General features: G+C 42.8%; 1 long non-coding RNA gene across 4 annotated transcripts in view; it reads left to right on the top strand.

Moving 5' to 3' along the window:
* The window catches only part of LOC142829561 (uncharacterized), a 66,595-nt gene extending 53,405 nt beyond the window's left edge, over nucleotides 1–13,190 (top strand). For all 4 annotated transcript variants that reach the window (XR_012904067.2, XR_012904066.2, XR_012904069.2 and 1 more), the window contains exons 3-4: nucleotides 9,221–9,288; nucleotides 12,700–13,190. This is a non-coding gene — a long non-coding RNA (uncharacterized LOC142829561). The remainder of the gene's footprint in view (nucleotides 1–9,220; nucleotides 9,289–12,699) is intronic.
* Nucleotides 13,191–15,977: the final 2,787 nt, after the last annotated feature.

Here is a 15,977-nt window from a genome sequence, read left to right as displayed (position 1 = left end):
CTGCACCAGGCTCAGTTCAGAGCTCCTCCCACACTCCAAATCCTTTAGCCCAAGATCAGAGTCTGCACCCCCCTTCTCTGAACCCCAGCACTCTGCCCCCAGACTAATAAAATTGAGTGAGGATGCGGGAGGGAGGATGGATGGAGTGAGCAGGGGTGGGGCCTTAGAGAAGGGACAGAAAGGAGGCGGGGGAAGGGTGTTTGGGTTTGAGGTAGATCCCGAATTGCATTTAAACTCAAAAAGTGATCTGCTTAAAAAGGTTGGAGACCACTGGTTTAGCTTGATTGATAAATAGCTTGACTTCTGTCTGATTAAGGGGATAGATGGGTCATTTGGCGTAACCACTTATAAAATTGCTGCAAAAACCCACAATAGCCTTGCAGAACATACTTGAGCTGTGTTTTTTAATGTAATGATCACAGATTTATAAAAATGTAAAAAGCATAATCTTGCAAAAACCTCTGTACTGCATTTGAACAAAATGGCTTTACTTTTACAAGGGATACTGCAAAATTACAGAGGACGCTTTCAAATATATACAGGACATTTGTACATAGCATACCACCTACACATCATAAATAGCCCACTGAGCTATGAACAGTAATGCTTTTATTTTGACAGTGTACACCTTTTTGAAAATTCTGCTTATCAAATGACTTTCATTAGGTATATAATCTTAACTACAGACTCAGTTGACGGGGAACCCACCCATGTAGTTAATTAAACTTGGAACCATAATTCATTGTCCACAGTATTTCATCTACACACGTCGCAGAATCCAATCATTATTCCAGAGCTAATGTTTGTCAAAGTTCTAACTGTAAGGTCAGGCAAGGATGATCTTTGTTGTTCAGTGTGTTCACTGTGCCTAAGTTGGCCTGCCATCAAGATACCACAAGAATAGAGAAGAATTGCATTTAATGAATAAGGGGCCCAGTGCAGTGGGATGTGGGGGGTTCAGGAGTCAGGGCTGGGGATGGAGGGACCCCGGGCTGGGAGGTGTAGGGGTGAGTGTGGGGGGAAGAATGTCATTTCAGGAGGGCAGGGGAGGCTGTATCCACACATGTATGGGTTGCTGCTGGTCTTGTTCCTCTTCCTCTGACTCTCAGGCTATGTCTAGACTGCAAGCCTCTTTCGAAAGAGAGCGTCTAGACTGCACGTTGAACTTTCGAAAAAGCGGCTTGCTTTTTCGAAAGAAAGCATCCAGTGGGTCTGGATGCTCTCTTTCGAAGAAGCCCTATTTACATTGAAGAACGCCTTCTTTCGAAAGAGGAACTTTAGAAAGAAGGCGTTCTTCCTCGTGAAATGAGGTTTACCGCCATTGAAAGAAAAGCCGCGTTCTTTCGATTTAATTTCGAAAGAACGCGGCTTGAGTCTGGACGCAGGGGAAGTTTTTTCGGAAAAAGGCTACTTTTCCCGAAAAAACCCCTGAGTCTGGACACAGCCTCAGGGAGCAAGGTGAAAGTTCACAGCCAGGTGCATTCCTCCTCTGCTCTCCCTTTGGCTGCTTAGAGGAGAAGGCAGCACAAACTGAGCACTTTCCCCTCACTCTGTAATAGGGAAAAAAGAAAGAAGATCCAGTATGTGCAGCTGCAGCCCCTACCCCCAAAGGGCGACAGGGGCAAGAGGATCTAAGGGCCCCTTTCACCTGTCTGGTTACCTGCTGCTTAATAAGGCAGCCTGCAGGAGAGCCCCAAGAACTGGCTGGCAGCAGCTGCAGCCCTAGCTGATCAGCTGCTTCTTGCCAGAGCACTGCACAGAGGCACACAGGCTTACTTTCACCTCGTGGTCTTAAGAAAAAATTAGAGGACATAAAGGTGTTCTGTTTCATATCAATAGAGGACACAGTAGCAAAACACAGGACGGTCCTCTATAAAAGAGGAAGAATGGCCACCTTATGCCTAAGTGCACTGGGGCCCTGATCCTTGCCTGGGTCCCCCTTGTGCTTCTGCAATTCAAATAAATCATCATCTTCTAGGAAACAGATTATGGGCAGAACTCATATTTTTGAATTCTGAGTGTTTTACAAACATCAGTGACTTTACCCTTGCCCTTTATAACGTCTCTGGGAGGCAAAGATCAGGGCTTGACCTAAGTCAGATCACATCAGTTCTGAGCAAATTTTCCTTTCCTTTCCTTTGTTAAGAGTGCTATCTTTTACTCTAGAATCTAAATTTTAATTTAAAGCAATGGCACAGCTGCAGTGTTTCAACCACACTGCTGTAGCCCTTCAGTGTAGACACTATAGCCACAAGAACGGTTCTCCTGCCACAGTAGTGAAACAACTTCTCTGAGAGCCAGTAGCTGGGTCGACTGAAGAATTCCACTTTTCATCTCCACATCCTAGGACCCTAGCCTTGTAGAAGAGACTTCAGAGTTGATGCAACCTCACAAACAGGTGAGATTGTTGTCAATCTTTGGTTGAGTCTGCGAATAGAGATAGGGGGATTCACTCTAATAGAAGGAGAGAGACCAGGTGCACATACATTTGCACATGGCCTCACTACATATGTTACAAGCCCAAAACTAGCTTAGGTCTTGGTCCAAGCCCATTAGTTGTGCCTTTTTTTCTTTCTTCCTTTCTAAAAGCTGCAAACAATGATGGATGAGTCATAATATGAGGTAACCAGCAAAGCTCAGGACATGCACGTTTTATACTGACCTAGTTACAATCTCTTTATTAAATTGACATAAACAAGAGACTGACCAGCCCAGATGTTGTTTCGCTGCTTTATCATGGAAATGAGTGTGTGAGGGAATCTGAAAGGAGACTGTCAGGGCATTTAAATACAAGCCACTTTTCTTCACTGTCTGTGTCTGCCCTCTGTTGGTAGGAAATGCACACAAATCTCTGTCCATTAGAATTGTGCAATGAGTTTCACCAAATACAGGTGGAGAGAGGGAAGGTTATCCATAGCAATCCAGGCGTGTTGATATGGGAACTATACACTCCAGAAGCAAAAGGCAGGAACAAGCTAGAAACAGATTGTTATAGGACAGCTTGGAAGAGGCTTTTACATGGTCATACACAGGTAGAAAAGCCATCAAGAAGCCTTCCAAGCCCTCTGGCTCACAGTCTTTGTACTCCTTCCAGAATCCATGCACTAGAGTGAGACTCTGCTCCCCCCCAATGGATGGGACAGCTTATGCGCACGTTCCTCAAACTGGCACAGAACAGCCCCAGAAAATTGTGGTTCAGGCAGGCACAATCTCTCCTATGCTCTTGCAGAGTTGGTGGGCTCTGCAGTCTTCCATCAGCCACACAACAGAGTTGTGCTATCAATGCCATAAGCAGAGATTGATAAAGGAATTTTTAAAAATAAACCGTAGATGCTTTATTTTTACATATCTTTCCCTTCGTATGTATTTTTCTTCAATGCCTTTGTTTCTTTATTCATGTTTTGAGGGCGATACAAAAATAATCACAATGTGAGGAGAAAGACGTTTGGATAAATACCACAATTCTTATTATTACTGACCTCAGGAGGGCAAGGGCATGTAAACATACAAGTCCATTCCATACTAAAAGTTGAAGCTGAGTTTAGGGAAAGCAAGAGTCAGCATTAGAGTAAAATTGAGCTCTTACCACAGCAGACCTTGTAGCAGCTTCTGAGCTCCACAAGATATGTAAACAGTAACTAGTGACGCAGAGCTCACTAGACCTAAGGAAAAGATGGGTAAGTGTTTGTTGTCACATGGAATTATTCCAGATTAGTGCTTTCTGTCCATGCATGGACTCTTATTTCGGAATAAAAATTAATCCAGAATAGTTCATCTGGAATTGTTAATCTCATACTTTTTGTTCCAGAATAATTATCCTGCATAGACAAGCTCTTCGAAAATATATTAGATAAATAATATATAGGACCATATAAATCCTAAATGGCCTAAATTAAAGCCTCGCACGAAGTCACCAGTCTCAAACAGGCCGTACCCAACCCATGGCAATATATAAAAATCAAGCTTGGGCTTGACACTGAAAGGGTTAACTGGAGCTGGAGAACTGAGTTCAGGCATTGGGGGAGAGGAGTGGGTAAGTAGGGATTAGAAAATAAATATATAGGATTGGAAGCTTGAGGCTGGCAGCAGCTAGAGAACAGGGCTAAATAGCAGGAAAATAGCATTCATTTTTTTTACTTGTTTAAAGTTTATATTGGGGGACAAGTGTCAGACAGCATCCTTGACCAGTTAGTGCAGTACAAAGTGTTGATTCTGAGAGTGTTTGGAAACTGACAGTATTACCAAGTCCCTTACGAGCTCCGCATCTTTTAGTGGATATGTCAGGTGGTATTTTTCCAAGTATTCACAAGGGAAAAATAGGCCAATGACACAAGAGTACTCTGTTTCCTATAGTCTGCTCTTGGTTGTTACCAAGGTTTTGGCCTCCTTCTTTTTTCTTAACTTTATACCGATGAAAGATTTCAGCTATTAGTGCTGTCAGTCAGACATCTTCTACTGATTTTAATAAATACTATGTTGGCGACAGTAGCACAAGCAAAATACAAAGGGGACCAAGATAACATTTAACACAGGCAGAATAAAAAAGTGGAACGTTATATCTGAAACCCAGAGAAGGAGACAGTTAGGAAGCAGTTAACACTGAGGGATTTGGGAAGGATGGTAGCCAATAGGTGAAACCTACATTTGTCATGCAATAAATATTTACAGGGATATAAATCCATGTTCAGGATTTAAATTGTTCTGTAACAAAGTGAAATTTTGCTGTGGATAATGACTAAGCAAAAAGATCCTTTCATTTCACTGTTCTGCTCAATATCACCTCTGTTTTCTAGACAAAAGCAAGCTTTGGTTATGCAAGGATGACAGAAGCAGAGACACAAGTAGGGGCACCGTTTCAGATTTTGTTAGGGAAGGCCAACCTGTGCATGCTGTGATGGGGGGAGAGAAGAGAGTGAGAGCATGGGGGAGACAGACTGAGGACAGAGGCTTCAGCAGTGTTACTGAGTATGCTTAGTACAAGCCAAGCACTAAATGTGGGCAGACCAACCACATGCACCCTCCCCTCACACACATCATCTCTATTCAGGGACTACTAAGGCTTTGGAAAACTCTTTTTTTTTTTGGCAGACAACTTAGCAGTTAGCTGACAGGAGCACTGTATATAATTCCCATGTTAAAGAAAGAAAATTAAATAAATATTAAACCTATTCAGCTCTAATACTAACATATTCTGAAATCTTGAGGTAAGTCACTTAGGGGACACTGGTTACCCTTAAAATGTTAATATATATTCTTACTTTGTTACTAATGATCCGAGGATCTTTCTTGAGTGGTATCAGCTATTTTAGACTCCTTTGTTTTTGTATCTATAGTTAGGATTATATTTTTTCATGTGCATTACTTTGCACTTATTAACACTGAATTCCATCTGCCCTTGTGCGCCAAATCACCCAGTTTGGTGAGACCCTTTTGCAACTCTTTGCAGTCATCATTGGATTAGTCACCATTTATCCCTTTTTCAAGAACATGTATACATCTAACAGCAGTGATCCAAATACAACCCCTAGCAATACAGACACTTATTCCTACTCTTTCCCCCCCATACCTTTAAAGTGGAGTACTTGGCAATGTGTTCATGATGATCTAACAATCCTTCAATTACTTGAATGCCCGGCCTTTTCTTATTCTTACTCACCTTGCCTCCCTCTTTTTATAACAAACTCTCAACCCCAAAGGCAAAGCTGCAAGCTCAAACTCTGTTGCATTTAAGACCTGCCTCTGGAGTCAGGACATGGGCTTTAAGCAGACCTCAAGTATGAAATCCAGGGCTTCTGACTTCGGGGGGGCGGAGGGCTACTGTCTTCTAGTTCCCATGAATGGCACCTTTGGACACAGGTTTGGGGGAAGAAAACTGGATTCTCTTTTGGCTTGATCATTATCAACATTAATTTAGATCTTGTCTACATAGGGGAAATTGGCTAGCATAGCTCTTCCAGAATAACTATTCTAGAATAATGTAACTATGCTGGAAAAGCTCTGCACACACTATTCTAGGGATGTTAATCACGTGTAAATGTGTAACCGCTGTAATTTTTAGAAGTTACAAGTTTATACGCAGTGGGGCAGGCACAAGCACTGGCTCCTGCCTGCCCTCCTCCACTGCCGTTGATAAAATCAGCATGGGGGGCAGGCAGTTCCATGGGAGCCAGTATGAACAGGGAGCCAGCTTCCCACGTGTACCGGCTCTCAGCTATCCCCCTCCACCTCCTGTGCTGCTTACTCTGTGGGAGAAAGCAGATGAGGGGGGGCAGGCATGGGGAACCGGCTTAAAAGCCAGCCCCCCGTGGGCACTGGCTCCTGCATCCCCCACCCCGTTGCCTCTGATACAATCATGTAAATAGCTGCACACTAACAACCCTACTCTATACTGGAATAAACATGATTTTTTTTTTCTGGAATAATTACTCTGCTTTTGAAGTCACTTTTATTTCAGAGAAACGTGTCCATACTAGAGAGTTATCCTGCAATAGCAAAGCTAGTCATTTTCCTCACATAGAGAAGGCTGAAGATTCAATTGCAAGATCATCTTTGTATCCCTATTTCTTCAAATTATGCCCTCATTTACACCAGTATAATTCCTCAGAAGGCAATAAGGCTGCATAGACAATGACCATGGGTTTATTGGCAGTAGAACCTAGATATTATGGAGATGGGCAGCCTAAGAATGTGAGGTTTGGTCTAAACAAAATTATGTTAGTAATATAACTGCTGCAGTTAAGGGTGGGATTTTTTTTCCCTAATGAAATAGGCAAATTGGTACAGGCTCTAAGCCAGATGCAGTTGTACTGGTGTAAAGGTGTCTTTTAGCTTATTCCTCTTCCCAAACATGAATCACTATGAGACACCTCTTATTCCAATATAGTTATCTGCAATAGTGACTTGCCTAAACTATACCAGTACAGTTCATGTGTGTATGTGAGATTTGACCGATAGATTTTTGGGACAATGGGATTACACAATTGTAACAGAAGGCAGCTTTTGGCTGTAGAACTTGTATTACTGTTGGTATTGCATCAATGAAAAGTCATACCTAAAGTCTAATGTGTTTTTTCTTCAGTAACTCTCAGTGCATTTTACAAAGGCAGTCAGCATCACTATTCTAGGGGTGGGAAAATACTGGATCTGGTTCCCTAGCAGACCACTGCCACTATATTTACCTGCACCTCCATAGGTACGGGTGACAGCAGCTCCCAATGGCAATTGCGGGAAGGGGCGTGGACTGTAACACTGTTTCCTGCAGCTCCCAGTGGTCTGGAACAGTGATCCATGGCCAATGGGAGCTGCTCTCACCTGTACCTGTAGAGATGAAGGTAAATATAGTGGCGACCCACTATGGGCTAATCCTGAAAAACTGCTGCCATTTTATTGCCTTCCCCTACATGCTTCCCATTTTACAGATGAGGAAACTGATACACAGGACAGTGAAGTGTCTTGCCCCAAGTTCCCAGCAGGCCAGTGCAGAGCCAGGAGTGCTCAATCCACTAACATCATGTAACTATCTGATTTTAAGTTAGCCCAATGCTAGTGGTGTTAGAAAAACACACTTTGACTTTCATGTAAATTTGGCAAGTGTGATCTGGAAATCATTGAGACAGTATACAGGGAGGAGCTATGTAGAACCATTTTCATGAAGTCACTTTCATGGAACAACCACCATTTAACTTTAAAAAAACCCTCCACCATGGTCCTGCAATCCTGCAAAGCCCACAAACAACCTGAAACAGTAACTCAAAGAAAGGTGTGAATTGTTCCCATTCATCCCAAAGATGGGATGATTCTGAAGCCTTACAGTGACTACAGATGTTAACTATTGTCCTGCTGATCACTTTAGCAGAAATATCCAACTAATGTGATTGTCCTGTGTGGTTGGATGTTTGATAGGCATTGGAGGGGAGGGAGAGGCAAAGAGCAGGGCCAGCCTGAATTATTTAAAAGTAGTGCATAACTCTAAGTAGTAGAACCCCAGTGCTTAATTTGTAATATAAGAGGTGCTGGAGCTCAAACAATGATTTAGTTCTAAAATTTAAACTTGTGACTGTGACGGCGCGTTGGGGGTCCCCCGTCTCCTGCACCCCGAAATGGCACAAACAGACTGCACCAGCTGGTGTAATGGAGGTTGTTTATTGCCTCTCCAGGATACAGCACAGCACAGATGTAATCTGGTCACAGAGCTGGGCTAGGATGCCTCAGGCCCCCTTGAGATGGGGGAGACTGGGCCCCTAAACGCCAGTCCCTTTCCCTAGGCTGTCTCCTCCATGCTTCCAGCCAACAACCCACTAACCCTCTTCCAGCCCTGCCCCCCAGCCAGGGCAGCATCCACCTTCCTTTGTTCCTCTCCATGGGGGGTGTCTGGTTCAACAAGTTTGGCATTACCTTTGCATAGTGAGGTTTTCCCTGCTGGGTCTTGCTCCAGACAGCAGGGGTCACCACATCCCAGCAAGTACCCCCACTACGTCACAGTGACTTAGAATGTGCAGCAGTACTTGTTGTCTTTACCAGTGACAATAATACTGCTGCACATTCATCATGAATTTATTTGAAAGAGAAGCCTATTGTATGTACTGTACTAGTGTTAGAGGTTTACAACCATGCATTCTACATTATATGCAAAGTAGTAACTTGTGCAGAAAAAAAATTAAAAAGCAAATGCAGGAAAAAAGTCTGAATATATTCTCTACCTACAGACCTATCCATGTTTGCTCTGACTTTCTCTCCAGTGTTAATAGTGTTAATAATATTTGGCACCTCTTTCATTCCCTGCCCACCTGTAACATTCTCCGCCTGTTCTAACACTCTTTCTCTTGCTGTCTTTCTCCAACCATTCTTTGTTCAGTTGAAATAATGCTAACTGTGGAACAGTATTATATTGTTCTAATACTTAACAACCAGTGATGGTACATTGCAGTAACAACTTTAAAATAAATCACTAAAAGGAGTTAACTGTGTTTACTTTGCTCTCTATATTAAGGAATGTCATTCATAGAAATCAACAAATTATATTTCAGTATGGACCAAACAAATGTAACCAAACTTTAAAATAAAACAAGATTTCAGGTTTTTCCTTACTGTAATCATACAGTGCTTGGGAGAGAGAATATTAGAAAGAGCCTTGTGATTTACTTCTCCAGGAAAATCCATAAAATATTCATATTTGTCTGGCTAACCTTCTGTTCTCTTTCCTTGCTGCTTGTTTCTTCAGCGCCTCTGCATCATCCATGTGCCTATCTTTGAAGGTTGCACCCCCGCCAGCAGCAGTGGAGAAGAAAGGTTGGTACGGTCATGGTACACGCAGGATTCCAGTCCTGGGCAGGGTTCTCCTACCTTTTACTGTTTTTTCCCCCACCACATTCTTCCTGGGTCCAGCTTTGTGCCCCACTTCCCTCACCCTGGTAATGGCTCTGATGGCTACAACTGTGTTGAGAATTTAACGAAAAACATACTTCAGATTAAAATCAGAGTTTTTTTTTTTAACTTTCACAACTGATGCGGCAAGCCCAGAGGCACTGAGGCTATGAACAGCCATGCCTGAACAACTAAGCATATCCTGAGAGACTGTCTGTTTTCATAAGAAGACTGGGATATTTTTGGTTTTACTAGCTTTAATCTATTGCTCAATAAAAATGGGTAGATATGTTCCTTTGCTCAATTAAGGACACAGTCTATTTATGCAGATATACCAGTACTTTCCAAAGACAGGTATTTTACAATACAGTTTTACACTTTAATGATCAGATGCACATCACACTTCAAGTAAATACCAGGCACATTGTCTATAATCACTGCAGTTCTTTAAAAAGTTCTATGAGAAGCAAACCTTCACAGACCCATTGGGGCAGCCCCTCTACAGTGGCTAGAAGGGCCTCTCTCTCTCCCGTTGCCAGTCCAGTCAACTACAGGAAGGTGTCATTTTTGTGGTCAAATCTGGGAAAGGTGCTAAAATCCTTTTCCAAGTCCACCCCTCTACAAATACCGTTCAGAAATGCCCTCCCTGGATGCCTTGTTGGTGTTGGAGAAAGAGGTAAGACAAAATCTAGAGCAGGGGTGGACAACCTCAGGCCCGGGGGCTGGATGTGGATCTGGCCCCCTAGCACTAGTGCTCCAGCCTTCCTGTTGCCCCCAACAGGGGCTGTAGCACAAAAATCTGCTAGGCTGGGCCTCCCTAAGCTCTGGTGTGCAAGGGGAATATGGGAGTATCTTTATCTTCAGTTGGGGGCCATGTTAGTGAGGTTTTTTTTTCCCCTGCTCTCACTTGTGTGTGACCCCCAACTGATTTTTCGGTTGGTTAGCGAACCCCGACACAAAAAAGGTTCCCCACTCCTGATCTAGAGTTTCAGGCCTTAAGTGAGTGCCACCAGAAAACTCCCTGGTTAAGAGCTATATATTCCGTTCTCAAGTCCACTAGGGTATACAATCCAATTCTAAATCAAAAGTCTTTAAACTGCTTTTTGGCTGCCCGACTGTTTTAAAGGCAACGACCCAAAGTCATGGATTATAGTGGGGATTTTCCAGCAAAAACTAGCCTTTAGTAGCTTGGATATATGGATATGCTATGGGAGATTCTTAAGAAAATACATGAGCTGTAGGACATTCCCTGGAATGTAATAGTATACAGTAGAAGGGGAGGAATTGGGAATTAAGCCCGTACATTGTGCCAAGGTTTTTCATCTCCATTGTGAGATCCATTCTTTATGTCCTAAAAATTTAGGAGTGAAAATGATAATTTAACTGTCTTGATTTCAGCATAATCCTAAGAGTTCCTAAAGTAGGGTATTGTGTTCATATGCCATCCAGTAGGGGCGGTTGGCTTTCTAATACATAGAGAAAAAACTAAAAACTGTAACGTAGGCCACCACCTCACAAGCAGCACTCATGGCCACAGGTCATTCTGCAGTAATCTATCCCTGCTTCTCCCTCTGCAGGGCCCTAAAAGAAAATCAGTTCAAAGAGTCCTCTTACGGGGTCCAATTCACGGAGTCCTCATGTGTATGCTGACCTCTAGACTCCAACTCCAGTTAATCCTGATAATCCAAGCATCCTTCAGAAATAGAACACAACTTCACACGGGCTTCATCTCAGTTTCAGCTGGGCACAGTCCTGTCTCTCCAAGTGACTGTTGTTCTGCTTTCTTGCACCTCCTGCTTGGAGATTCTTTCTCCACAGACCTTTCTAGCTTGGTCTGTCCCTGGCTTGGACAGAATCTTTCCCAAGCCTCTGTGCCTGGAGAGCTGATTCCATTCTCTGCTGCTTCTTGAGCTTTTTCCTCTGCTGACTCTGGGTAGCTGCAGGAGCCTTCTTACACCCTACCATGTTTCTATAGCCTCAGCTTCCCGCATCAATGTTTCCTCTTCACCCCAATGTCCTGCTCTTTTTGTAGAAGAGCCATGTGCTTCCTCTCTGGGAGGGGGGTCTGCTCCTATAATCAAAGTTGACTTAGCTCCCAGCTCTCCAAGCCAGCGAGCAAACCACCTAGTTATAAACACCTACTCCCAAATTTTATTTACTGAGATTCATAATGGATTCCAGGTCTGGCTGAAATTCAGGGGTTCACTGAACAGCGACCCTCTGTTGACAAAAAAACCTACATGGCCCCGGAAGGGGGGAACAAAGCCTGAATCCACCCAAGCCCCATTGACCTGGGTGTGGGGAGCAGAAGTGCAAGGGCTTCAACCCCAGGCAGGGCGGGGAATGTCTATAACCTGATTCCCAACATGCAGGGCTGAAACAATCAGGCTTTGGCTTCTCATGGTGAGGTTTGGGCTTCAGCATAGACCCTGAGCCACGGCAAGTCTAAGCCAGCCCTGACAAATCCATTAAAATAGGGTCACGACCCACTCTGGGTTCCTGACCAACAGCTTGAGAGCTGCTTCTTATACAGTATTTCTCAGAGCCTCCCTCCAACGTGCTATAAAAACTCCAGGGTGATTGATAACATTTACCAAAGCTGTTCTGGATAGCTGTGGCTGAATTTAAGACCTGTTAGAGCAGCGCCCAGTCCAAAAGGAGTAGACAAATATGCCTGGATGTGATGCATGATATTCCTCTTCTCTCGAGGGGGAGGCAGTGTATTTTATGCTACATCTAGGTAATGGAAGAGAGGTATTTTCCTTCAAATTTTATATTCAAGGTATTAAGTCTATTTATAGTTTTTCACCATGTTTCTACAGTAAAACATTTTACCTTTGCTAAAGATGTTACAGTTCTATTTGCATTTTTGCGATGCCTTAGTCTTTCACCATTTTACATCAGGTAGGCACAGAACATAAGCCCTTCTCAGAGACACGAAGAAACATTGTTACTTTTAAAGCAACACCCTTCTGTAATCAATGCATAGATTATGCCAATACATTGATGTGATTTCTTTTTAAGATTTATGAGAGATGTCAATTACATTTTTTTTAGAATATGCCACAACATGTGGCAACCCTTGCTACAAATTTTATCAGTATATGTTGAAATATGTGTAGAAGAATGATCTATTTAGCTATCACAATTAGGTTATAAATGTGACAGAGTGTATTCTTATGTGCACCACTTTTACAAAACTGATAATTTTTTACAAAGTATGCCTTGTGAGGTATAATTTAAAAATTCACATTTTGCTGATCTTTATTGTCCTGCTAAAATGTGTGGTAACATTGTATGTAAAGTTTTAATATTCTACTGCTTGATGTTACTAAGGCATATTCCAAACATGGGGAAGCAGCCACAAATCTGTTCTTCAGAGACAAAAAGCAAACGAACACCTGAGCCAGCTATCAACAAAAGCCACAGGACAATCACCTGGGTAAGCTGCTATTCTTTGGCAGGAAGAGGGTCATGAATGTGATATTTACATCTTGGCAAAAAGACTTGCTGTGGTCTAAATCCCAGCATTCTCAAAGAAGAAAAATGCTATAAGAAAGGAGAACACAAATCACCTTTCTCCTCATCTCTACTCGCAGAATCAACAATGTTTGAAAGACAGAGCATCTTTAAACTGAGGCTGAAAAATCCAGTCAGACTCCTATAAGCATATTGTAAAAGATACCTTTTGGCTTTAAGTTCACTTGGCTTGCTAAGTTAGGTATTAGTTTGCATTTTACCTTTTATTTCTTTGTAACCAATTCTGACTTTTATGCCTCATTGCTTGTAACAACTTAAATCTATTTTTCTGTCGCTAATAAACACATTTTGTTCAAATCACATTGTGCTTGGATTGAAGTGTTTGGAAATATTAATTTGAGATTTCATGGGTTATGTATCATTTTCTATTAATGAAATTACAGGCTTTCTATTAGCTTGGACTGCAAAGGAGGAATGAGGTGGGCAGTACAAGATGCACATTTCTGCGGACAAGTCTGCAGTTGGAGATGTGTTGTAATATTTGTTGTTCTGTAATATAATTCAGGAGTGGCTGGCTAGTAGGATTCACATAATTCAGCTGGGAGTGATTTTTCATGTGAGATGCTGTGTGTAAACACAAATTGCATAGCTAATTTCGAGGTAAGGGTGCAGTGTAGATGCACCCATGCAAAGAGCCACTTAATATCCAGCCTCTGATTTTCAGTGAGACTTCAATCTGAGCCCTGCTTTTGTGGAAACATCTTAGCACACCAGCCTACATACCTGCTTTCCCAGTGCTAACACCTGCCTGCTTAAAGTTATGAAATCTGTATCACCTATGTGCTCAGATGTTTGTAAAAGCTTGGGCAGTCACAAAGTTGTGAAGAGAAGAGAAGAAACGGGTCAAAAACTAGGCCCTTAGCACTTAAGTGATGATCTTTATATAAGTAGGAGTTTTGTCTTTGGATTTCAGGATGCATTTCCCAGTACATTATAGCATTTTTAAAGTGGGACACAGTTTGAAACTAAGATGTTTCCCATTCTCCATTTTAAAACAGTCATCTTTAAATGGAAAGCTCTCTTTATATTCAAATGAGCACAACAGATATTACTGTGCTTTTTGTATCAACATTGTTCTTTCACACCATGCAGTACATTTTGAGAGTGTAAGAAATTGACAGGAGATATTTTTTCTCACAGTTTTGCAAATGGATATGAGTTTGGATTACGATTAACATTTGAAAGGAGATAGCAGAATGGCATAATCATGATGACATTTGGAAGTATTTGGGAAACTTTTTTCTAATAAGGATGGTTGTCCTAGAAAAGATGTGAATTGTTGTTCATTTTAAAAATAAATAAATAAGACCAAATTCTCCAGTGACTAAACCCCTACATAGTCCCATTGAAAGGAAGAAATCCATAGACTGTAAATCACAGAAGAATTTAAAGAATAATATTCTTTAAATATATGTTGTCACACTTTGAAATTATTAGTCACAAATCATAGGGATGTTTTATTTGGAAAGTTTTCTGCTATACTAAAAATGTCACCACCACGTATGCAGACTCCATGCCAGAGTCCAAAATGTCATGTCTGTTTTGCATTGGATTGGCTCTGGCGTTTATGTAAGACAGGTCTGAAGGAGCTCGCCCCTGACAGCTAGTGATGAGCTGGGAATAAAAAGGCTTCAGGACTAGACTGTGATTACAGGAACACATTTACCTTGTCTAGGCATCCAACAGTCACTTCAGTATTGAACGCAGGGGAAATGAAATGCTATCTTTGCTGTATGAATAAAAGCCAACAGAACTGTATTTAGTCTGTCCTGATTGAGGGGGACACCTTGAACCGAATGCAGAGGGCTCAGATACCAGACCCGGTAGAGACTAGGGATGTTCAATTTCAATTAATTAACTAATCAAATAGTCTATGGGATTTCGATTAGTCGATAAGGACTTCTGCATTCTGCCTTTGAAATGCACAACAGGGGCTCTTGTGCACATTTCAAAGATTGAAATGCTGCGTGGCGCCTGGGGCTAGCAGGGAGCCTGCTGGGGCTCTTGTATATTTCAAGAGTCCCACATTGGCCCCAGGCTCCATGCTGTGCTTCCTCTTTGAAATGCACAAGAGCCCCCGCTGGAGACTCTTGTACATTTTAAAGTTGGCACCCATGTGCAGCCCAGAGTCAGTGGGGAGTCCCCTGCTGGCCCCGGGCTCCTTGCAGCGCTTCTGCTTTGAACTGTACAAGGGCCCCAGTGGGGACTCTTGTACATTTCAAAGTTGGCCACTACTGTGCCCCTGCACCCTCCCATGGAGCTAGAGATGGAGGGGGGAACCAGCTTTTAAGTTGGCTCCCTCCAGCATCTCCTCCTCTTCCCACCCCTTGCTGCCTCTTTGTGACAGAGGGGGAGGAAGTGACTAGTCAACTAGTGTGTCAACTATCTGATAAGCTTTTGCTTACTGGATAGTTGTCTAGTTAATTAGTCGCTTACATCCCTAGTGGAAACAGGTACTTCTGCTTGGAGGTGCAACATCTGTCTAAGAGTCCTGCGCGCCATTTAACCTGCCCCTCTCCACTGTTTAAATATTGAGCTAATTAGGCTCTCTTGGGAGTCTTTTGTTAAGATCACTAGGAGAGAAAAATAGCAATAATCCTGCATAGAGCTGCTTAGATCTGCAGTGGAATATGGTTTTTGCAGAAGTGACTGCCCAGCCTGCTAGGAAGTGAGGTTCCCCCACTGAGAGCTGAAATCGCTGATGACTGGGTGGAATCTCAAGAGACCGACTCACAGAGGCCGGAGTAGAGAGGCAAGTGGCATCAGAATGTGGTAGTGCAGGGCCATCCGCACTGGAGCAGGCAATGGCATGGTGGCGTAAGCAATGGCAGGACAAACAACCGCTGCAGAGTGAATGGTGGCACAGCGGTAGCAGCAATGCAGAGTGAATGGCAACAACAGTGATGTCATTGCTCATCGTTTCATCTACCCACCCAGGTGGAAGGTGAATGTATCTCTGAACTATGATTATCCAGGGACTTGGGACAGAAGCTGCGAGTAGGGTATGGAAGAGGGAGAGGGGAGTGATATACTAAAGGGACTTGCACACCACAAGGTGAGAATCAAGCAAAGGC

Source organism: Pelodiscus sinensis, chromosome 4, assembly GCF_052426305.1.
Source record: "Pelodiscus sinensis isolate ZL-2025 chromosome 4, ASM5242630v1, whole genome shotgun sequence".
NCBI lineage: Eukaryota > Metazoa > Chordata > Testudines > Trionychidae > Pelodiscus > Pelodiscus sinensis.
Note: the sequence above shows the minus strand (reverse complement) of the source record. Positions and strands in the feature narration are given on the sequence as shown.